Raw genomic sequence first — 7522 nt, 5'->3', positions numbered from 1 at the left:
CACATGTGACAGACTAGGAGAGGACAGCTTCTAATCTTTCTCAATAATTCATTCTTTTCCAGAACCAAGAATGTAATAGTGGCTTCGAGGTTTCAGAAACAGAAGGTTTGACAACAAAGAGTATCTTTTTTCAAGAATAAATTTCAGATATAGAATTACTACATGTTAGAGATGGAAAGGGCTCCTCATTTATTGTAATCCGTTTGGTTAACAAATGAGGAAACTGAGGCTCAGAGAGGTGTGATGACTTATCCAAGGTCCCAGTGAGCATTAATACATGCTTTTGCTTTAATAAATGCACAAGTAAATTATATTCCTGGATGAGATGAAAGTATTGTCAAAACGAATACTTTTTTTTTTTTTTTTCCAAATCAAGTATAGCATTCATACAACTCCACTTCAAGGGTCAAAAGGATTATTTATAAACAATCCAACAAAATGACTCTAGAAATCAGTGAACTTAAATGCTCAAGTCATTCAGGGGAATTGTCTATTCCACAGTACAGTCTGCACACACAGGTAGAATGGAAGATAGGAACACATTTCTCCGAACACACAAGATAGTTTCATGCGTTATATCCCACTTTCAGGGCTTCCCTGGTGGCTCAGGCCATAAAGAATCTGCCTGTGATGCAAAAGACCCAGGTTGATCCCTGGGTAGGGAAGATCCCCTGGAGGAGGAAATGGCACACACATCCCACTTTTAATGAGTCTGAATACATTTTAAGAACACACTTTCCAAGGGAAGTGTTCTGGCCCTTATTACTGTCCTGCAACCTGACAGCCAGCCAACAAGCTTATGTTCAGGTAAGCCTTATGATGACGCCTTCACTGAAAGGAGCAGTAAAGCCATCCTAATCGTCCCTGACTCAAAGCCTTCCATTTCATCCCTTAAAAACTCTTACTGTGTTAGCTGTTCTTCCAACTGCAATAATAATTAACACTTATATAATGTCTCTTATCCCAGGAGCTCTAAGGGATTGGCTAACATTACAGTGCTTAGTTCCTTTCTGATTAGGCATGGGAAAATGTCAGTTCTTGTTGCTCAGGAAAATGACTACTCTTCCCTGTACCCCCCACACACCCTAATTCATCATTCTTGGGTCAGGAGAGCAGAGTGCCTGCACTGGCAGGGCAGACTGAGACAGAAAGAAAGGAGGGACTTGTGTCAGGAGTGGGATGCTGTTGTGGAGGGCTGTTGGTATTTACACTGGGCTCTGACTCCATCACGTGAGCAGTGCTGTGGGAGTTCTATTGTTTAGGGAGCCTCACCCTCCACGCTGCTGTCCTTGGCTCACTGCAGTGTGCTTTAGTACTGTGGTTTCAAACCATGCACTTCTTGTAAGCCACCTTTTTGATGCCTCGTGAGTGAGTCTGTTTCAGATGCTAAAAACTCATGTGTGTGTATGTGGTTCCTAATTAACAGGGCAAGGGTTGCAGAGCATGGTGCTCAGTCCTCAATCCCTCAGTCTTATCTGACTCTTTACGACCCCATGGACTGTAGCCCACCAGGCTCCTCTGTCCATGGGATTTTCCAGGCGAAAATACTGGAGTGGGTTGCCATTTCCTTCTCCAAGGGATCTTCCTGACCCAGGGACCAAACCCGAGTCTTCTGCTTCTCCTGCATTGGCAGGCAGACTCTTTACCACAGCACCCCTTGGGAATGGACCACCTCCTTTTTATGCAATCTCACTTGTAGGGTATCCAAGTAGTTTGAGAACACAGATTACTCCTGTGGGGAAGCTAGTACTTTATACTCCTTCAGTACTTTTCCATCCTTGTAATAACTGTCTGGTTTTAGAGATAAACACAGTCTGCCTAACACAATAGGGAAAGATGAGATGATGAACTTTGAAGTCAGAATTCTGAACTCAAATCCCAAGCACTCTGCTTTCTGGTTTTGTGACCTTGGGCAATTACTTGTCTTCTTTCTGTGAAACTGTTTTCTCATCTCTGAAATGTATACAATCCCATGGCAAAGGTTGTTGTGAGGATTAAAGATGATGATAAGAATAAAGAGCTTAGCTTGATGCCCAGCACATCACCATGAGAATGGCAGCTTTTGTTACATCTGTGAAGTGGTTGCTATTGATAAAATTGCTCGTAGACATTAAGCCAAGTACCCTTTGCCTTTGCAGAAAAGAATAGGAAATTATTTTCCTCTGTTATGGTAATCAGGTTTTTTGTTGTTGTTGTTTGTTTGTTTGTTTTTTTAAAGAAAGATTTATGAACTGACACCTGGCAAAAACAATGTTTGCTTTTGGGCCCTTTTTTCCTAGTGACTCTTCCCCCCACATGCTGTTTCTTTTTTTTTTTTTTTTCCTTTCTTCTTTCTGATCACTCTAAAGTAAGATATTTACATAGTTATCAGCTTGTTACTGAAAAATTAGGGCTTACTAGAGAATTCTTATTAGCATTTGGTGTTAAAACCAAAATCTTCTTATCCTCTGTAACATTTAACATTATTTACCTCTTATTACATACCTGTACACCTTTCAAGTGTTCTATATATGTTGACTTATTTAATTCTCACCATACTTGTATGAGGTAGAAACTGTCAATCTCCCCATTTTACAGAGGAAGAAACTGAGGCACAGAAATGTTTATTAATTTGCTCAAGTTAACCATTCTATCTTCCAGGATCTGAAATCAGAGCCTGAAGCCAGGACTAAACAGTCAAGTCTCAACTTGGGAGACGCAGATTTTGGTGAACTGGAGAATCCCAGGGATGGGAGAGCCTGGTGGGCTGCCATCTATGGGGTCGCACAGAGTCGGACACGACTGAAGCGACTTAGTAGCAGTAAGCAGCAGCAGCGGTGATGAGGAAAGAGGTGAAGCCTGGGCAGGCATGTTCCCTGATGAGTCTGGATTTCTCTGGAATCAGGGAGACAGTATCCCTTGGAGGAATTGAATGGAAGGGACATTTGTCCACCCTTTTCCACCATGTTCTCATCCCTTTTGGTGGAGGTGCCCTTGCCCTCCTCCCTGACAGCTCACTGCCTCTCACCTCTAGTGAGAGGTGCTGCTCAGGAAACCAACGCTGTGCCATGGAGTGGCCACACAGAGCAGGTGGGGTGCTGTCAGAGTCAGAGAAAGAGGAGAGTGTTTGAAGGAAACTGAGAAGGCTGGCAAGGATTATGTTTCCTTCATGTGTAACTAGAAGGATGACTGTATCACTCCAGTGGTAGGTGAAATCCTCAGCACCTAGATGTAATTTCCTAAAATATAACCTCAGATCTGGTGGCTTAGAACAGAAACTTACTCTCTCACAGTTCTGGAGGCTCAATGTCTGAAATCAAGTCATCAGAAGGACCATGCTCCCTCTGAAGCCTCTAGGTGAGAATCCTCCCTTGCCTCTTCCCGGCTTCTGCAGCTTCTTACAACACTTGGGGTTTCTTTGCTGGTAGATGTATCACTCCAGTCTCCCCATTCTTCACATTACCTCCTTATCTGTGTCTCTCTGCATTCCCTCCTCTTCTTATAAGGACACCAGCCATTGACTCATTGTTGTTTAGTCATTCCATCTTGTTCAACTCTTTGCAACCCCATGGATTGTAGCCTGCCAGGCTCCTCTGTCCTTGGGATTTCCCAGGCAAGAATGCTGGAGTAGGTTGCCGTTGCCTTCTCCAGGGGATCTTCCTGACACAGGGATCGAACTCAGGTCTCCTGCATTGGCAGGTGGATTTTTTTTTTTTTTTTTTTTTTGCCACTGAGCAATGAGGGAAGCCCATAGGCCCACACAAAATCCAACATGATTTCATTTTGAGATTCTTAGCGAATTACACCTATGAAGACTTTTATTCCAAGTAAAGTCACATTTTGAGGTTCTGGGTGGACATAGATTTGGGGAAATAATTTAACCCACTACAACAGACCTTAGGAAACCATCAATATTGGTTGTAGAGAAATAAATAGAATAATTATGCCCCTGCCTGACTACAAAGACCACTGAGTGCTCTGTAAGACTTGGAGTTGAATAATTAAAATCAAATTACCTCAGAAGGTACTTATAATTTGGTACACTGAACTTAAAGAGTAAAGTTACTAAGCAGCTATTAAGGATTTTGAACTAAAGTGCATTTTTGGGAGGATGTCCAATTAAAATGAGCTGATATAGCTATGCTGTTACAAAAATGGACACTTTGATGTAGAAGCCATTTAGCAAGTGATAGATACATCTGTCGGAGAAGGCAATGGCACCCCACTCCAGTACTCTTGCCTGGAAAATCCCATGGACGGAGGAGCCTGGTGGGCTGCAGTCCATGGGGTTGCTAAGAGTCGGACTCGACTGAGCAACTTCACTTTCACTTTTCACTTTCCTGCATTGGAGAAGGAAATGGCAACCCACTCCAGTGTTCTTGTCTGGAGAATCCCAGGGACGGGGGAGCCTGGTGGGCTGCCGTCTATGGGGTCGCACAGAGTCGGACACGACTGAAGCGACTTAGCAGCAGCAGCAGCAGCAGATACATCTGTACACACATGCACACATATACAAACAGAGAGAGAACGAGAGAGAGAACATAGGTTTTACATGCCACTAATTATGGTATTTTGTGGTTAAGAAGGTAAAGAGTCTGCCTGCAATGCAGGAGACCTGGGTTTGATCTCTGGGGAGATCTCCTGGAGGAGGGCATAGCAACTCACTCCAGTATGCTTGCATGGAGAATCCCCATGGACAGAGGAGCCTGGTGGGCTACAGTCCACAGGGTTGCAAAGAGTCAGACACAACTGAGCGACTAAGTACAGCACCTGAAAAGGAAGGCCAAGACTTCCTTGCATTTTGGTACAATTGTCTTTTAGTCAATGTCACTGGTGACTTTGGTTTACAAAGGATGGCACTTTTTGCAAATTCACCTCTTCTCCCCACAAATTTGCCTCATGTCTCCATGAATCACATTTTTTTCCAGAAGTCATCTCATTTTGGATATTGCCATATGGTATGCTCTTTATTGTTGACTGTTTTCTCTGTCATGTCACTAGCCAGAAGGACATGTTAGTTTAAGTCCTGCTTCCAAGGACCCCTGGAGGCATTTCTGAGGGAGAGAAAAATGAACTGAGAAAGGAGGAGCAGACAGTGCCTTTACTTCATTGATGTTGGCCTATTTGAACTCATTTGTGGAAGAAAACATTGACTGAGCATCTGGGATCAGTGCGGCAGTCCCTGGGATGGGTTCTAAGGATGCAGCGGTGAGCACCCAGGCATCTCCCCTACTTTCAGATGGCTCATTTCAGGTGGCAATCACTGGACAGCAGCTGCTTGGATATACTGTGATCATGTCAAGTGATGGTAAGTCAGAAAAACCATACTTTCTCAGCTACTGCTTATTCTAAATTTGATGTCTTAAGAGGAAGCAAACAAGTATTTATAGAGTCAACTGTTTGACAGGTACCCCATGGACCATTTGGTCTAGTATCCTGTTTTAAGTCAACAAGCATCTGATAAACACTTATTGAATGTCAAGGATGTACCAGGCACAGAAAACGCAACAGTGGCTAAAATCAGGCACAGAACTCGCCCTGACAGAATGTATAGTCTAGTGGTGGAAGTCAGATGTTATCAAATAATTACACAAATAAATATAAAATTATGATTGTGATAACAGCTATGAAAAAAGTTTAGGCAGCATTGTGAAGCTGTGAGATTGGGAATTTGAGTCAAGGAGGTCCAGAAGGCTTCCCCATGAATTAGATTTAAGGTGAGATCTAAAAGAGAAATTTTGCAGGGGGCAGAGAGGAGGGACCCAGCAAGTTCACTGTGGACTCCCTTTCCAGATCCTTCTCTGGACCTGCAGCAGGCTCTGAAGATAGGCCAGGAATTTCTCAGGAATCTCCAATTCTTTTTCAAGCTCTCTAGGTGATTTGGATGTGATCCTGAGAGATCCTTCATTTTGGGAGCTTTGTGTTCCACCACATTTGAAAGCGGATTATCTGCACCAGCTGAGCAACCTTGGGCAAGTTTCTCTCTCAGCATCAGTCATCTCCTTCGAAAAACTAGCAAGAGTTGTCGTTCGAAGTGTACAAAGATGACATTCAATATCATGAGTATAAAAGTGCATGCCACAATTAGACATACTGAGGTAAGGGACAGGTCTGTGAGATGTCATTTTTCTTTGCTCAGGAAGATCTCTACGAACAAAGACTGCATGGCCTGGTAGAGAAGGCTGACTCACACATATCATCGGGACAACTCAAATGGACTCCCAGTCTGTTTTCTGGATAAGATTTAACATTGACTTCCCAAAGGGCACAGGTTGCAAAGGTGGGCCTTTGGATGGAGTGGCATGAACATCAAGGGTAGAAGACTGGGGGTAGAGTTGGGGCTGGCTTCCCACTGAAGAAGGAACCACATTGACGGTTCTCAACATCACACAACTGAAGAGAACATTTTTCTCGCACTGAGTAGCTAAGAGCCACAAGCTTCTGGAGGCATTCCCAGTGCTGGGGACAGTTACTGTGTTTCAGAGTCACCCTTGTATTGAATTCAGCCAGTTATCACTTATATCAGTCAGGTCCTGACAAGAAAAAGGTACATATTCAAAAGGGATGATTGGAGAGAATAAATGAAAGAATCATGTGCAAATGTGTGAGCAGGATTAAGGGTGAATACCCAGGCAGGCTCCACTAAAAACAGCTGAAAAACCGCTCCTCCACCCTACCCCCAGGTCTGAAGGGGCAGGGAAAGAGTGATGTCTAGAACTCTGTCCTGGAAGAGGGGACAGCTGACAGAGGCTGAGGCCTCATGGAAAGAAATCCAGCCACTGCTTACCAGGACTTAGCAGGGAAATTAACATTTTGACCCTTTTTCTCTCCCTTTCATATTCCCCTGGTGCCTCCCACTGGCCAAGCCTGATCAGGACCCAAGGGCAGGACGGCACACTCATTCAGTGAATTAACCTTCCCAGGGCGCAGTGCTGGAAAGAGAAGTGATCCAAAAGTGAAATGAGAATATCCAGTACGTTACTTACAAAACCATGACTTCTTTTTTTTTTTTAATACCAGCCTCTCCTCAAGCACTTTCCACATACCGTTTTATTTAATTTTATATAGATTAAAAGGAAAGTATAGGGCTGTATGTATGAGTGCATGAATGTGCACACACTTGTGCGTGCTCACAGACACACGCACACAACGCTGCAAAGAGGGCTGAGTGATTTGGGTAGATGTTAATACTGCAGCATCTTATAACGCTGGGCTGGGAAATAGGAGTCATTAGTGTGCAGTGCGCCTGGCTCCAGGCTGCCTAAGGGGAGGGGAGGAAGGCTGGCCTGCAGTTTTCCCCTCTGCTCTGTCACTGTCTGCATGGGCGGAGCGGGAGCGGGAGGGTAGAGTGGGCTCCGTGAACACAGGATTAGAGGACCAAGCCCTGACCACAGCCCACAGGCCCAGGAGCCAGGGCCACACCAGGTACAGGGCAGAGGAACCTTGTCTTATTCTGCTTCACTCAGTTAGGGAAGAATATGAATCAGACTTGTTCTCAGGGAATGGATATGCCCCTTGGCCTGTGGTTCTAGATTTGGTTATG

This window comes from Bos indicus, chromosome 16, assembly GCF_029378745.1.
Source record: "Bos indicus isolate NIAB-ARS_2022 breed Sahiwal x Tharparkar chromosome 16, NIAB-ARS_B.indTharparkar_mat_pri_1.0, whole genome shotgun sequence".
NCBI lineage: Eukaryota > Metazoa > Chordata > Mammalia > Artiodactyla > Bovidae > Bos > Bos indicus.
Note: the sequence above shows the minus strand (reverse complement) of the source record.